Here is a 16,479-nt window from a genome sequence, read left to right as displayed (position 1 = left end):
GAAAAAAAAAGAAAAAAGTTTTCTTTTGTGGGTAGTAAGTCCATGTTTGCTTGGTGAACCAGTATTAATATTTATTTTGATAAGAGAAAGATTTAATATGTACTTTTAGATGACCAACAACTTCCATCAAACATGCTTTTTTCGAGCAGCTTATTACACTCACTAAAAGTAATTTCTTTTTCTATTTGGAGATCCTCAGGACTCTTGCAAAAGTGAAGATGCATAGAACTGATGACACAAGTCTGAGGCCCAAGGTCTACACTCTGAAAGAAATCTAAGTAATAATCTTGCTTTTTACTGAAGTAAAACATGTTTAAAAAATTACCGATAACCATCAGTTTATTGTAATCTTCATTCATAGACAAGCTACTTTTCATGGCAAACATAACAAAAGTTTCACTCGCTAATTGCTTAGGAAGGCAATAGAGTGATGCAGTCTTTTGATTATCTAACCATGGCATCCCATCCCCAGTGTGTATTGTATACAGAAACAATTAAGAAAGGAGATGTGAGTCTGCCAGAGAAAGATTATGAGATTACATAATTATGAAATGTGTTTTCTACTCTTTTGCCCATTAGTGACTTATAACATTAGAATGAATTCAGTAAGAAAAATGTCACTGAAAGATATATAGAAGGAATTTTACATTTTTGTAAGAGCACAGAATTTCTTTGCTTCCTTGTGACTTTTAATTTGTTATTTTGGTCTCCTTTCTTTCGTCATATTGAAGTCAAATCTCAATAATCTGTACTTTCAGTATGTGGGAGGAGATCTATTGGTCTGGGTTGTGTAACTGGTTACATTTTGGAGATGAGCAATCTGTGTATACTGAGACAAAGAACATGTAAATAAATAAGATCAACCAAATAGAGTATCTCTATGACAACTCTACAGAAACAAAACTATATAATGAATCATTAGTGTAAGGTTTGCCGTGAGAAAGAAACCCGAGCGTAAATGAAAGCAAGACCAGCGTACAGGCTACTGCGGCGAGCTTTATTCAGGGCAAGATTCGCATGGGGCTCCCTCGGGGCACGGGAAGCGGAGTCTGACTGCCAAGAGGCTGCACAGGAGACTCGGGTGCGAGGGTTTTTATGGTGGGTCTTTGGTGCACACGCACGAAAAATAGGGGTGAAGTTATTCAGAAATTTGATCTTGTGGAATGGAAAATTACTGTTCCGGGAAATTACTGTTCCGTGCTGAAGCGGATGTTTTCTTTTGGGGTCAAGCCCAGGTACTGTTTCATCAATTAGGTATCTTTGAGAATATCTAAATAAATGCTGAACTGTGTTAATGTTTTTTTAGTGCAGAAACAAAACTGGGTTTTTGAGGTAGAGACTTAATTTTGCTAAATTCTCCTACATCCTCTACTTGACTCCCACGTCCTGCCACTGCAGTCAACCCCAACTCCTCTGCCCTCCCAAGATCTTATTATTTTTACTACTCATTTCAAACATCAGTTCACCTTGAAGTCTCCCATGGACTTTTTCACACATGCCTGGAGCCATCTTGAACAGCCAAGCACCATGCTATGTGCTTTATAAACGCTAGTCTATTTATTCCCTGAAAAAACAGTCTGAGGTTAATAGAATCCTGTTTCATAAATGAGGAAACTGAGACTTAGTGAGATTAGATTACCTGCCCAAACTCATGCATCAGAAATTGCTGGAGTCAGGAATTAATCTCCAAGTTAGACTCCAGAAGAAATTTGCTCATACCAGTATACAAACTTTTAAAATTTAATTCTCCAGACTTTGTCCAAGAGCAAATCATGTTTCTTCATGGCAACATTTGGATTAGAACTCATTTAGTCTAGAAGTATTTTCTAAATGCCCTAGGTAAACTCTCTTGGGAGAAAAAATGATTAAGGATGTACAAATTTGAGGTTTAACTTGTGCTTGTGCAAATTACTTAAAGTCTCTGTGTTTCAGTTTCCTTATCAATGTGGGATAATCATATTCACCTCACAGGTCATTGTGAAGATTAAGTGTGATAGTCCATGTAATTGTTCCTGGCACATAGTAAAGGAGAGCTTTTAAAATGGATTATTATGTTCCTATTAGGGACAGAGACCCATACTACAAAGGAAAGATGAGTGGATAGAGTTTAAAAACTGAGGAAAAAGACCATATATGAAATGATTTTAGGACAATTCTGTTAAAAATTATGCAATGAAAGAGGACCAAGAATAACAAAGTATCTTGCCAATGGGTTTCAGCCCATGGGTAAGTTCGCTATGGATTCAATGTGAGCAAAGAAAATGACAGCAAAAGTTCTTTGGGATGGAAGGGTTTATTACCCGACTTGTTTTCTCAGCGGTAGGTCAAGACCTAGTGTCTCTGCCTCAGCCCAGAGCACTGGGCTGAGCTCTCAGTATAGTGCAATAATAGCTTATTGCCTAAAGGTGTGGAAGCGGTAGCCTAGCAACAGGCTAGCTCGTCATCTGGTGGTTTAAGTTCAGTGAGGATCCTGGCCATAGGAACCCCAGCTTCCCCACACAAAGTAATAAGATGGCGACTGAGTATCTACAACAAGGATTCTGGAGCAGGTGTGTGGCAGTATGTTAAAATGATAAGTAGTACTGCGAGATTTAAAGGCGAGAATTTGGGAGACATGAAAGAACTGGAGAACTCCACTGAAAAGTAACATGGAGGTATGTTTAGTTCATCTATCCTTTAAATAAAATAATTAATATTTGCTTATTGATTTCTAGATAGCACTCTTCTAAGAACTTTGTGCTAACTCAGTATTCATAGCAGCTATACAAGGGAGGTGTTATTCGTGTTTACTTTTTACAAGAAAGGAAATGGAGGCACAGTAATGCTGATGGCAATGCTCTGGGTCCCACATCTAGTAAGTAGCAGATCCAGGATTCCAATCCAGGCAGTCTGGTTCCAGAACCGACAGAACTTCTAAAGAGGCACTTAACATGCACTGGGGGCATGGGAGAATGTAAACACTGGAGGGTTGTACTGCGGGGCAGGGCTAAACATTAAGGAGCAAAAACTGGTACCACTTGTTAATGTCAGTTGTGAGTCAAGCCCGAATGCTTTCTGCATAATTCCTAAGAGTCAGAGCATCTGAAATGTATCTTTGAGTTGTAAACTCTGCAGGGACTGACTAGGAATTTTGTTGCAGAAAGGCAGAAGCAAGTCGGGTTAAGGACTAAATCCCACTCAGTAACAAGTAATCACATAGAATAGTACAGAGACAAGGAAATGAGCAATAGATGTAAATCACATTGCAGAAGTCCACGTAGCTGGGAAAGGATAAAGCTTGGAAAGGAATTTAGATTTCACCTGTGATTTGGTAATAAGATACAAATGGAAGTTTGGGGAAAGTAGAAAGGAAAGAAAGGAGGATAGAAGAGAATGGTACCATAGCAGAGGGAATGGGAATACTATCAATATTAAGTAAACTTAAAAAGGTAGAAAAATTAAGGTGAGATGGAGCATTTATTTTTTATAACACTGAGCTAAGGGCAAAGTTTAATGTATTTATGAAATACATTTGTCTCAAACAATTTTTATACCAGAGTTAAGTACTTCCAAACAAATTTTAATGGATTATTTTTTGATAAAATGAGTAATAAAAATATTTGGAAGAGTATAAGAAAGAGACCCTGAGTTTATTTGCTTTCAATAAGGCTCAAGAGTGACAGCAATTTTCTTTCTTTTTTTATGATTATTCGTTTGATTTTTATACTTGTTTTATATATGAATCCCATGTATCTCCCTTATTATTATTATTTTCTTTTAATAAAATGCTGAAGTGGTAGGTAGATGCAAGATAAAGGTTGACAGCAATTTTCATACACAAATTTTGGTGGATTTGTATATATACTATGCATTATATATATATAGTGTATATATATATTATGTATATATATAATATGTATATATGTATATAGTGATCAACTTATCATCTTCATGGCTTTGCTGTTATCAGCAGCTCATATGCACACCATAAAACAAGTACCCCACAAGGCTTGAGTTTGGAGAGCCCAAAGGCTTCCTAAATTCATATAAATGAGTTATCTAATCCTTTGACCTTTGAGAAGTCCCAGGCTCTCCATCTCCACTTCATATTGGTCTTCCATGGCAAGAGGTCAGTGTAACAAGACTGAAGCTCACAAAATCCAAGGCAGAAAGCCTCATGGTACGACCTCTTCAGGTTCATCCTGGGATCAGTGCCCAATCCCTATTTGAGAGTGTAAAAGTTGTCATAAAATCTGTGTTTTATTGCCTTTTCTTTGTATGTCATGCAGTCCCAAATAGTTATCATCAAATTCGACCTTTGCTTTCAGAGGTAACGGAGGCAGGCAGAGACATCAGTGGAACCCTTGGGTCCTTTCTCTCTGGTCAACAACCCAACATTGATTATGATTGTATTTTATTTAGTTCTCTAAAAGGAAATCCAGTTTGTATTTTGTTTGCAGAATTGGGTTTCCTTCTTTGATGGTTATCTTTTCATATACATAAGTTTAAATGAAGTGATCTTGAGGGGTGACAGCCATGGTCCCATTAGTAGAGAATTGATCAGGGGTCAGTTTGTACACAGAACAAAAATTACTCTTAAAATCACTCAGCTTTCTGGTCAACTTTACTGTGGGTCATTCTCCCTAAAACTCTTAACTTAAGAGACTTGTTTATCAGCAGTGATCTTCAACTTATTACTGCTCAGAGCCCTGTTGAATTTCATCAGATACTTAAGTAGTTTCAACATTAAACTATCCTCATATGTCCTAGTATTTATGCACTAATGCTCTCCAACTTAAAATGAATAGCTTGTTCTATAACTGCATGATTTTTAAAGGCACTCCTTAATTTTTATTTCCCTTCTACTTCTATTTACCAAATGTAATCTGGAGAGTGAATGTTGACCATAGCTCGAGAATACAATTTGCTATGGAATGCTAGTTAGATAAGAGCAGGTACTTTATGTCTGTTTATATACTGTTGTATTACCAGTAAAACAGTATCTGGCATTTAGCAGAGAAGCAATAAAATCTGTTAAATAAATGAATAGTTTGTTTAGTTTGTTTCAGTTAAAATGAAACTTTTGAACAATTGGAAATTATGTGTGTGTGCACACATATTTCTTCTGGACATATTCCAAATGACTGAAATAATTATTGTATATTACAATTTCTATTTATGAAAGAATTGCATTTACTGTGTTTACTATTTTCAATTCCCAATGTATCACTGCTTTGCCAGGGAAGTTACTCTAGCCTGGATTCATCATTTCCTATTGTTTTTTCATATTGTCTGAGAGCAACAAGAATATTCTATCCTTTTTTTGCTGTGTCACTATATCCAAAGATGTTTTTTTCAAACACCCTCCTAGAAGAATTGGTTTATTTTAATGGGGAATAGTGCAGGGAAGGAAAATCAGGGTGTAGGTGAAACAAAATCTGGGTGTAGCTGGCCCCCTTAGGTATAACATGTTAGTGATTGGGTGAGACCAGATAGGATTGTTTGACTGTATTGTAGACAGAAAAGACAAGAGTGTTCCTTAATATGAGGAACTTGAGTTGACGTTCATAAATTACCTGCCCAAAGCTCTGTTATTTTTTTCCCCTATTGCTTCAGTATCACTGGTTTATTAAAGCATTGTACATATATAAACTGTCCTGCTACATTTTAGTGCTAGAAGTTGCTCCCTAGTCCCTGTGTTTAAATTACAGTTCTGTCCAGAATTAGGTATTATCCACTTATGCCATAAAGGACCATCTTTTGTGTTTTACTCATTCTATTATTAACCATACAAGTGTTAATATGGCTTATATATAGAATGTATGAGTCGAGCCTTCATGGGAATAGTGTGGTGAAAATGCTTTTCTGGTTTTTCTTGTTCCCTCTTCCCTTTCTCTGACCTTCAGTTATGTATCTGGGAAGAGGCCTAGCAAAATGCAGGTTTTCATAATCTTTCCTGTCAGTCTCACCAGAGTTAACTTTCAGATGTCTGAGCAGTGAAAGAAACTTCCAACCTGGTCCCCAACCATAAGGACATAAGGTCCCAAACTGACAAAGGGGCCCCTATTTTTTGCACCTGTGGCATTCTATTGATTGTGTTAGGGTTGTCCTTCCTTCTTCTTTTTCTATAGGTAGCTTACTTATTTCTCTATTTTGAAAACCTTGTATCTTTTAGCAACACTATGAAAATTCTCTCTTCCCATTCTTTCCCCCAGTAACATCCTTTCAATCTTCCTTAAGGTTGTGTCAGTGCTCTTTTTCTCTTGAATGGTTAAAAGGTGTATAATTTGATGATAGAATAAAATAACCAAAACTTAAAAGATTCCCTAGTCTTGTCTAAAGCGTCAAATTTTACTAGGCAAGACAAGTCCTAAGCAAACTTTGTTTCCTGCAAAATTAAGCTGATTTTCCAGGTGAGTGGCAAAGGTACTTGAGCTGTTGAGCTTTTTCCCAATGAGACCTGCACCTAACCTCAGGTGAGAGGCACTTAGGGAAAAACACTGAAGTTCTATTAAGAATTTTTTGGGGAAAAATGTGTCTAGAGCTAGAACATAAAAATTCTTATCCAGAAAAGTCACATGAAATAATTTTCATATAAGCTTTTAAGTGCTATCTAGTTCTACAAAAAAAAGAACAAAACAAACAAAAAAAAACACAGAAATTGCCCAAGTCCTAATTACCCTGTATAGTTGTATTACAGTATCATAATCCCATTACAGGGAACTCCAACTCAAGGTTCTTACATATAACTTCTTTCCTTCCTTCCTTTCTCCCTCCCTCCCTCCCTCCCTCGTTTGTAGATGATCAGAGTGAATTGTATGACAAACCTGGAATATTTTAGTGCAAGCATCAAGCTTTTACTTTCTCATAGATTATAAAAACCACGTTATTTATTACCTGGAATTTTGTTTACAGTATTCGTTACATATTACCACAGAGCTGAATCACACCCTCACCTCAGAAAAGTTTACTCCAGGTGGGAGCATCAGGCAAGACACTCTGAGCTAAGGGCTGGTATGTTTCTCAGCTCTTTATGCCATATACTTTTGCAACTTTAAGAATATAATAAATTCTAAAAATTACTTTTTATTTGGCATTCTCTAAATGAGGAAAATTGATGTTCTATTTCCCTTTTCTTTCAGAGTAAGAAACAGTGTTTTCAGGGAAAAAATCCGAAGGTACAAATCTTTCACCTAATACTCATTGAATGTATATGGCCTTTTCGATATATTTGCCTTTTTATCTGTGTTGACTGGGTCACTCGAGCCTGATTTTGATGCCAACAGCCTTCCTCCATAAAAGAGAAATGGAAATTACTCCTGAAAAGCAAAACAAATGCCCCATCCCCAAATAATACAAGGAAAATAACATGTTAAAAGGGATTTTCTTTTTCCATTCCTCACAAAAGGGAACATATACATAAGTGTAAAAAAAAAGTATTTTTCCCAGCCTGAAGAAACTGTACTTAAATTAGGATAAGAAAATAATAACAAAACATGAGAATTAACTTTAATTAATCAAAGACCAGATATTTCTGCAGTAAATCTGAACATCCAGCATCTTCAAGGTGTGTGACTTTAACTAGCATTTGGAAGATTGAATTGGCATCTACTTTGGCCTTGCCAAAGGAGAAAATGGAGGGCAAACATGGGTGAGTGACCAGAGGGCCAGCCAGACCACATAACTGTTACAAACCACAAGCTCTTAGGAGAAGGGCTGTCATCAATTCAACAATGGAACTCTCTGTTTCCAAGTGAAAACTCCTTTTTATTTTTTAACTTTGCAATTTCTAAACACTGCTTGATTTCCTTAATACTCTTTCAAGTAAACCACAGAATCTCTAAGTAATAGTTGATTTTATCCTGAAGAAACAGCTTTTACAGAAGAGATTAAATACATACAGTTTTAAAACATGATGTAGAAATTTAGCATCATTGTAGGTATCTGGAGTACAGGAGTGAAATCCAGAAGCCTACATATCAGTTTATCCTTCAGGTGAGTTCTGGCCTGTGGGTCAGAGGCTCTCTGACTTCTACTAAGGCCCAATAGGATGATAATCTCATTTTGTGTTTGTGTTGAGCTATGACCATTATTTGAAAACTGTCCTAAATTGGAGCCACACAGACTAAACTTTATCAAATTAATCATGCCTGTAATGATGTACTATTTCTTCTCTCCTTTTCCTTTCTCACAATTGTCATTAGTTTAAAACTTTATTATCTCCATCAGTTACTCTGGGAGAATTCTTCTGGGGACTTGTTCTGAGTGCTATTCAACCCCTGGCCTTGGGCCTTTCCTGGGCCACAGTGAGGTTGTTTCCTAGTGGAGTTCTAGAAAACGCTTAGCATCAGCCATTCCAATTGCATTTGCTGACTTCAGTGCTTGTAATAATCTGGAAGCCATGCGTATGCTCCATGCACACAAATTGGACTCAGTGGCCTGTATGCTTTGTTGGGTCCACTGTCTTTGGGCATCCTCCACCTGAAGCCTGAGCTATGAAAGAGTCGGGTGAGTGAGATGAAGGTTTAGAGTGCTGGTAAAGCTGCTGTAATCATTTTCCAATGCTACTTGAGGATTCCTGAGAATGCTTCTCTAGTTCTCTCAACCATGACAAGTATACATACACATTCAAAATGACAAAATTGATGACACTATTTTTTTTTAAATCAATGTGAGTCAGTAAAATTATAAAGGCAATTGAATTTAGTTAGTATTGTTAATTAGTGAGTGCTCTGTTGATAGCTTGGTGAAGTCTGGATACGCAGTAAATTCATATAAAGTTAATATGTTTATACCTTTATTCCATAAAATCTTATTTTCTTGCCTTCATCTTAATAAAATCACTAATTAGGTTATTGTAATTAAAGTGTTAATATTTTTAGGTTGAACATTTCTTGAAGCATTATAATCCTTTTCATAGTTTTATTTTATATTTTGAGTTAGAGAATTTTCTCTTGTATAAAGCAATGGAATAAAATGATCAAATCCATATTTAAGATAGGAAATATATAATACATTTGATGCTCTGTTTATATATTGTAATGGAATCAAATAAAAACTATTATGATCACAGAAAATGTTAGAAATATTTTAATTTTACCTTGAAGTTCACCTATATACCATAATTATTACTGCTAAGACAATATATAAATCCACTGGATTTGTTAAGATGTTTTTCTTTCCATATTTCACTATTTCAGTCCTATAACTATAAAGGAATTATATCAGTTTGGCCACATGTATCTACACTTGAGCTTAAATCCTGACTGTTATAGCCAATAATGTCTCTTTAGAAATTAATTTCAAGATTTGTATGTGATCAGATTATATTTTATTGGAATGCCATATCCTGCATAAAATTTGCTTCAGTTTAGAAAAATCATCTTCCCTAAATAAAAAACAATTCACTTTAAAGTAGAACAATTGAGTTTAAATTCAGTTTTGTAACCAATTGCTTCCAGGATTAATATTACTTGCAGTTCTTGCTGAATAACTGCATGTAACTCAAATTAAAATTCATTTCTACCAAAAAATATAATTTGCTCTTGATTTGAGGTATATTTTTTAAATGCTAATGAATTTCATCTTGTCTAAATGAATTCTAATGGTATTAACAAAATTAAGCATTCCCTAATGTGTCTGAGAGTCATTGTAAGATCAAATAAGATACATGTTTCTTCAAGGTTTTCTGCTTTTGGGCATATCCAAAAAATAACATAATCTTGAATTGTTCCAAACATCATAATTGCTATCAGTGCAACTGAGTCCATGTTCTTTGTGAAAATTTTGAGCTACACACCATGTTTAGCAAACATGCTTTTCATTTTGCCAAAATTTCTCTTGGTAGATCCTTTTCCTTTGACCATTTTACAATCTTTAAAGTCAGTGCCTACAATGGAAAGCTGTTCCCTTACCTCTTCATTTAACTCAAAACATATCCTTTTTACATTAGGTAGAAAACCAATGAGGATCTCTGAGCTTTGACTTCTGTATTTTATCTGGAAGTTCATAGTTTGTCTGATAAATATCAGTTGTTCAATATGATATTTATTCCTTACAAAGTAGTTGAACTGTGTATTATTTTCTCTTTTAATTGGTATGATACATTCTTTCACTTTGATTTCCTTTGTGTTAACATCATTCTGAATTATCTATCCTAGATAGTCATCATCTGTTTTAATATTTTTACCTGTTTTCATATTTGATCATTCTACCATCATATCTCTAAATCTTTTCTATTAAAGCTAGTTATTTCCCATTGTTTTCCAAAAATATTGCACTTCTAGTATCACAAAGGCATTGTGCTTAGCTAAATATTGAAGAAGCATTATTAATCTTTTCAGAACAACACTGCTGTGTTCTGTATTGTCGATTACTTATCTGTGTTGAATGTTACTGGTTTCTTACTGTTTATTCACTTTCTTTCCCCTGGTTCCAATAATTATTTATATGTGTGTGTTTCTTTGCAAGTGATATTTACTGTTTTATTGTTTTATTTGACAGTTTAGATGTTTCTAGTCATAAATGAAGCCCAAAGTTAGTCTTCAAGATTGGTTGTGAAAAATGTAGTAGTAGAAACAAAACCCTTCCATTTTGAAGTGAGTCTTAGAATTGGGATCATCCTTTATAATGGGGTACAGTGGACAATGCCTGGAACCCTGTGGAGTCCCTGAGGTATCTTATAGTATTTCTATATGAAATAGTAGAAGTTAATGAAAAACTCCACCAAGGCCAGAAGAGGCAGAAACACTGAAGATTCAGATTCTTTAGTAATGAAGTTTGGGTCACCCCACCAGGTAAAGAATCCCAACCACCCAATGTCTGGCTGAAATCAAAGGTTACATAAAACTGGTAATGAAAGAAGGGTAACTGTGACCTCAAGGCTAATTATTGGAATGGGGATTTAAAATCTAGCCATATTATCCTTACTTTTTTAGGTGTGCATGACATTTTATTGGTTTTTTTTTATAAGGCAAGTTGGTGTTGTTTAATTTTGTAGTTTAGTCTTTAAGTTGCAGAATATTCAGGTGGGAGTTTGACTACTTTTTAAAGAAGCATTAATTATTCCCAGAGATGGATACTAAGATTTTCATAGAGTTACTACAGCACAAAAGCAGAGTAACAATGATTGCTATACAGAAGTCTCACATTTTAAGGGAGAATGTGAGAGTTCTTTTAAGGAAGAGATGTATTTCAGTAGCTCAAAGAAAATTCCTTATTGTAGCATGGAAACTCAAATATTTGCAGAAGTAAGATTTTGAATAGTCAAGAGGTATGAACTGTGTAGGTTACCAAGTTTTTGGTTCTCTGCTTCAAAACCACCCTTTTGTACAGCACGTTGCTGTGCTGAGACAGGACATGCCAAACCCATTTCTTCTTTGCCTGCTGGTTCCCTGTTAGGCTCTTCGGTAGAGCTGCTGGAGGGATACCGGGAAGCAAGAGGAGGCAGAAGGGCGAGGCTCCCTTACGCCCTTATTTCCTATTTGTCAAGGTCTATCTGGCCGTGGTTCTGCATGCTGGCAGCGGCTGTTGTTTTCTCTTCCTTTTTTTGGTGTTTTTGTTTGTTTCACGTTCCACTTCCAACCTGAAGAGTAATAAACTCATCTTTCTGCTTTGTTTTATTCAGTCTGCAGAGTTTGATTATTGTCAGACACCACCATCAGAAAGCTACTTCACTCTCCTCAAATCTCAGTTCCAGCTCCGTGAGGCACTTATCCAAGCTCCTGAGGAACCACCTCTGAAAATTTGGCTCCCTGCTCTGTAGGGCTCCGTATAAACTTCTATGTTCTAAACATTCAATCTCTTCCTTTGGTTCTCCCAGTCCCGGGAGTGGTGGCTTACTTTCATAGTAACTATTTCTGTGTCATTCCATGTATATTTTTGCCCTTCCAGTCCTCTAAAATCTATTTTAAAAATTTCTTACATTCAGTTCTTTCTGTGAAAATAGCTGGTCTGGATTCTGTTTTCCTGACTGGTCCCTGACTACTACACTATTAAGTATAAATACAAATGTTTATTTGTATTTGTATAATTTGTATAATTTGAAAGTATTCAAATTATATATTAAAGTTTAAAAAATTATAAATTATAATTGGCAGATACAAAATAAGAAAATCAAAATTATTTAAGTGAATTTGAAAATTTTACATTTAAAAGCTAATATCACATCATATTAAATATTTTTATAAAAATGATCAATTCTAGCATTCACTGTCCATCTAATTATGTCTAGACCTGGGCATATGCATATTTAATAGGAATATAAATTGTTTACTGTTGCAAATGTTTCTCAGTCCTCATGGGCAACTTTTGTAAATACCACCCAAATTCAAGAGTACCTCCAGCGACATTATTTGTATCTCAAAGAAAAACAATAAACTGTATGCTTGGCACTGCTGAGACCAATTCTTTGTTACATGGGAATTTACTTCTTCATGCTTTCTGAGAGGAAAGATTTGACAAGAAAATTAATTTGTCATCTTTGTTACTTGAACAATGCCCCTCCTCAAATCTTTCCCACTTAGTAACTGTACTCTCTTACCTCTGCTGCAGCACAGCTCCCAAGCCTGCGTGGCATTTTGTCCAGTGACCTGCTGTTAGCTTGTAGGGTAGGAGGCATGGAGAAGGCTTTCCTCCGGTGCCTTAATGGTCATACTTTAGTGCTGAGCACAGGAGCCAAATACACAGTTGCCAATGTGTGGCTTAAAACAACTCTGTGTGTGTGTGTGTATGTGAACATGGTGTCTATGACACATGGGGGCCAGAAAAGGGGCTCCTCCCACCTGGGACCCAGACATTATGGGTCACCTTTAGTGTAATGAGATACTGCAGTGTTTACTAGATTTTATTTTCCAGACCCCATAATCTTTTTTCATCTTTTTCTGGCCTTTATTTAATTTTTTTCCTTTCTTTCCCAAGCATCAATCTCTCTTTCCCAAACTCTTCCCTTTTTTTGAGTTTTGCTTTCTTTCTGAAGGCTTTATGTCCTCACATTTCCATGACGTAAATGAGGTATTACGTCTTCTGAGGCCTCCTGCACTCTGGTCTTCCAGTCCTCTTTCATGGACCCATTTTCCAAAGCAGCATATGACTTATTTGCAGTTTTCAGAATCCTCACTTTGCAATATACTTGTGTGTATTTACTCGTATCTGTATCTTCCTCAAGGGCCTCCATTGCAATTGATCAGTTTGCTCCAGGGATCATAGCCTCTGAAAACCTCCAATACAATTCTATTCCTTTTGGTACTGACCTTAAATAGAACAGAAAATATAAGGATTCACTAGGGGGATCCCAAGATATTTTTCACTATGCAAAAGAGTTAAAAATCTACTCCTAAAGTTACAAAAACTTGGGTCTATAGCTGTTAAAACATCACAGCTATTCACCTTCACCACCCAGTGGACCTACCTTCCTCAACTTAAGCTTGCAGTGCCATATGGCCTCTGAAGATCAAACAAATCAATGCAGACGTCTTCTGTGCTCTTTATTCCGACATCAAGAAGGCCTTTTACAACAAGAAGCAAACTGGATTCCCTGATTCTCATATAGCCAGTCAAAGAAAGTGGTCAAAATAGAGTTCTTGAGCTTTTCTGCATAACTGAATCTCTTCTCCATCCCTCAGACAAAAAGTCCTGGCAGGGCATATGGTCTGATTACCAAAGCCTTGTCATGTCATGGTGCCCTTTCTGTTTTAGGCATTCCCAAGTATTTATTGTGAAGTCAATATTTCGTGTCAGAACTCTGGCCCCTATGTTCTGCTAATCCTAGAATTACTTTACATAAACACATTTATTTTACATAAACATATTTAAAAGTACTTAATATAATTGCTATTTATAAACTTTTATAGTTTTATAGTTTATTTTCTTTTTCATTATATACTGAATTGCATAATTAATAGTTATTCATCATTAATCCTTTAGTATATCTACATTCCATATTCTGGGCTAGTCAAATAGAATTAAAATGCATTAATTAATAAAAAGACCATACTAGATTAAGTAAATTAGAAAACAATAATATTAAACTGAGCATACACATTACACTAGAGCAAATGTGCAAAAATACTTTCCAGGCATTTTACCAAGGTAATTATTTTTTCTGTATTAGGCAGAACTTAATGAAAAAAATGCAAAGGAAATATTAACATCTTTATTAATATAACAGGTTTTTAAAATAGAATATACCAACATTCCCTTTAGGTATTTTTATTTAAATAACAATATTTGAACTTTTGTATCATCACATGTTTTCATTACCATTGGTTATGTTAGAATGGTTAAATAAGCCTGATAATTCTGAACCCATCTTAAAATCTTCACAGAATAATTACAAACTGTAATTTTCAATCTTTTGTTGACAAAATACTACTCACATGGGTGCTAGACTGCAATATATAACTTTATTGTTAAAGTGGATGGAGCAACAGAGTTCCTTGTGGAGGCATGAGAGAACTTTTAAGTGTGGAACATGTGTCATTTGGAAACATAATTTCCCTTTTCACCAATCTCCCCAAATACGGTTGAAAGTCACTGATGTTGCAATTCTGTTGGTGCACACCTCACAATTTTTGAAAAGAAGCAATGATTGGAAATGTCATTAAAATCCCAGATATTTAAATAAAATTTGCCTGAGTTTGAATTTGATTCAGACATGCAATGAGTAATAGTGACTCTCTCTTAGAAACAACAGGTAACACATTCTTTCGTTGATAGAAGTAAGCCCTAGGGGGAAGCCAAATCACCTACACATCAAAAAGGATGCTTGTATGGCTCAAAATCAAAATTAAAAATACATGTTTTATAATTTCTGTGCCTTAAGCAGAACCTTGATTTACATTGGTTATTTTAATCCAATGGCTCCATCTTATCTGAGAAGTCCGTCACATGTCTTTTGTAGATTTCTCCCACCGTTGTGCTCTACTGTCTAATGCATGACATCTCTTCAAGGACAATAATTAAACTACAACTTAAAATGAATTAATTTAAGCCCCAAACTGAGGCAATTATTCCAGGCATTCTAGATTATATTGAAGTTTAGAAAGTTCATCTATTAACAAAAGATACGTAAAATTCAACACTTAGAAACTATACTCATCTGTATCAGGAAATGGATGTGAGCAGTGTTCTCCTTAGGGCCTGAGTTATTCACTAAAGACAGATAAACAGAAGATAATCTAAAACTCTCAGATTCTAGAGGAACAGTTCCTGTATTGTTATGACTATCAGTTACATGCATTTTATGTATTCCCAAAGAAATCATGAAACTTTTCCTGACCTTTTTAAGCTGCAGTGAGGACTTTGACATTGAATTTTAGGCAGATAAGGCATTACAGTGATTAAAATGTTTGTTTTAATGCAATGCAAATCTAGGTTTTAAAATAGCATTTTTATCCATTATTAGTTTTATAACCTTGAGTCAGTAAAAATTTCTCTGTTTTTCAGTTACCTTACTTGCAAATTCAGGGTATCAGTAACAGAGGGATGTTTAAGGATTAAATAAGATGACAAGAGAAGAGATCCTGGCTCATAATAAGGACTCAATGACTGGCAGTTATTTTTGCTGTAATTATTTTTATTATCTCTACAGAGGTTTTCTAGAGAGGAAAATTAAAGAAAAACAAACGAACAGCAACAATAGAATGTCAGTTGTACTAGAATATGTACTGAACTACAGTCGGATGACATGGGTACTAGTTTTGACTCCAACACAAATTTACAGGTTTATTCAGTGACTGTAGAAATCAATTAAACTGGGCTACTTATTCTTATAATGTTTATAATAATATTATTTGTGTGATATTATGATATATGTAATATATTTCTATTACACATGGTTTATTATATTAAATATTAATATATTATCATATTATATTATATTGCATTTTATTTAAATGTTTCCTCATTTGTAAAACGGGCTGATGGTGTTTAAAGAGAGGCTAACTCAGTTGTTAGGATAGTCAGATAAACTCTGAAGTTATACTGAAAAGTACCAGCATCACTTATATTTAGTCTCAAGTAGAAAATGATTAGAGCTGACATGAAACCAATTGTATTATCAGTGTTTTTAAATTATAAAATAGCATATGCACATGGAAGAATATAATATGTATAAAGTTTTAAATTATAATGATAAAATTATGACAGCAAGCACCCAACCAGAAAATTTGAGCATTACTGTCACAGCTCCCTGTGTGCCCTGTCTCCATCATACTTCCTGGCTTGCAGCCAGAGATAAGAGGTAGTATGATTCAGATTTTTGTGCTTATCATAATCTTGTGCATGTATTTATTACCATGATATATATATATTTAACATGTATAGAAATAATCACACTCTGAGCATTCTTCTGTGACTTTAACAAAAAATAGCTTTCTTGCAATATAATTCCACATACTAGCCTAAAATTCCACCCATTCAAAGCATATAATCCAGTGGTTTTTTTAATATAGTAAAAATTGTGCAACAAGCAACACAATCTAATTTTAGAACATTTTCATC

Source organism: Manis javanica, chromosome 5, assembly GCF_040802235.1.
Source record: "Manis javanica isolate MJ-LG chromosome 5, MJ_LKY, whole genome shotgun sequence".
Lineage (NCBI taxonomy): Eukaryota > Metazoa > Chordata > Mammalia > Pholidota > Manidae > Manis > Manis javanica.
Note: the sequence above shows the minus strand (reverse complement) of the source record.